Source organism: Cyprinodon variegatus, unplaced genomic scaffold, assembly GCF_000732505.1.
Source record: "Cyprinodon variegatus isolate N-32 unplaced genomic scaffold, C_variegatus-1.0 Scaffold185, whole genome shotgun sequence".
Classification (NCBI taxonomy): domain Eukaryota; kingdom Metazoa; phylum Chordata; class Actinopteri; order Cyprinodontiformes; family Cyprinodontidae; genus Cyprinodon; species Cyprinodon variegatus.
Window position 1 is genome coordinate 1,263,845 of NW_015150638.1, and position 1,292 is coordinate 1,265,136.

The window sequence follows — 1,292 nt, forward strand, 5'->3', positions numbered from 1 at the left end:
CTTCTTCCTATGATGCAGTTTTCTTTGTACCAGAATGTTTCTATTTAATACTGACTTTTGTACTTTATATAACCTTCTTCCTTTTTTATCTTCATTCCACCTTTTTTTTTGCCATTTTTCAATTTCTTTCCTCTTAATAAATGATTTTTCTTCCCCTTTCCCTAAAGGAATTGTTATTGTTATTGCCTCCTCTGATTGCTAATTTGTCTACTACTACCCCACTACTACCCGTAAAACATTCTCATAAAATATAAACGTTCCACATCTCATATTTGTACACTTTGCATTAAATATTTAATACAAAGTTATACATCAGATGTGTTTAGTAAAATAGTAATTTTCCAGATTCAACAATAATATTAAATAAATCTTTAATCTTTCTTCCTTTTGATCCAAAAATTAATGCAATAAGTTCCTCAGTCTGAAACTGCTCTTCCTACATGTTGTATAGATTATTACCTGACTATTATCTGTTTTATTTAAATATAATCATGCTAAGTGAATTAAAGTTAACTTTAATGTGTGGTTGTTGCAACAAATTGCACCTATATTAGAATAGTAGTTTATAATTAAGTAGGTACTACATTTGAATTGTGCATTGCCACATCAGACTGGTCCTGCCATATTTATAAACTGCCTTATACTCACAAAAGTCACAAAGCATTAATGATATTGAAGTTTTAGTATAAAAAAAAATATGTAAGAAAAATTTACAATATAATCACAAAACAAAAATCATCTGAAAAAAATAAAACATTCAACATTTTTTTAAAACTCCTAGAAAGCCAGCAGAATAAAGTAAAAGTGGAAAACTGTTCCACAGTTTAGGATCCTCAGAATAAAGGCCTTTCCTCCCTCATCTTTAGACCTTGGATGAAGCTTCAGTTTCAGTTTTGTAAAAATGATCAGATTGTCTGTCTTGATAATCTGTCAGTCTTGTAAACTAATGACTTGTTACATGAATTTGTTTTTTCCTCTTTCTTTTTTTCTATATTACACTATATACCATTTTTATTTAGTTCTTTATTATGTCATAACAGTCAGGTTGTGGAGTCCATTACTTCCACCTCATTTTTGACAAAGCCTCAAGAAATTTTAGTCAGTATGGAAAACAGTCAATCTGCCAACCTGAAGAGAAAACAGTGGGATTGATGATTGCCATTTGGATTTCAACTAAACCAGTTTATGTCAGTAGTGATTCTATGCTGCTCATTTTGCTGATGTTCCATCACTATTCTTTGAAAAACAATGTTTCTATTCCTTAAGTTCCAAAAAAAAAAAAAAAAAATAAG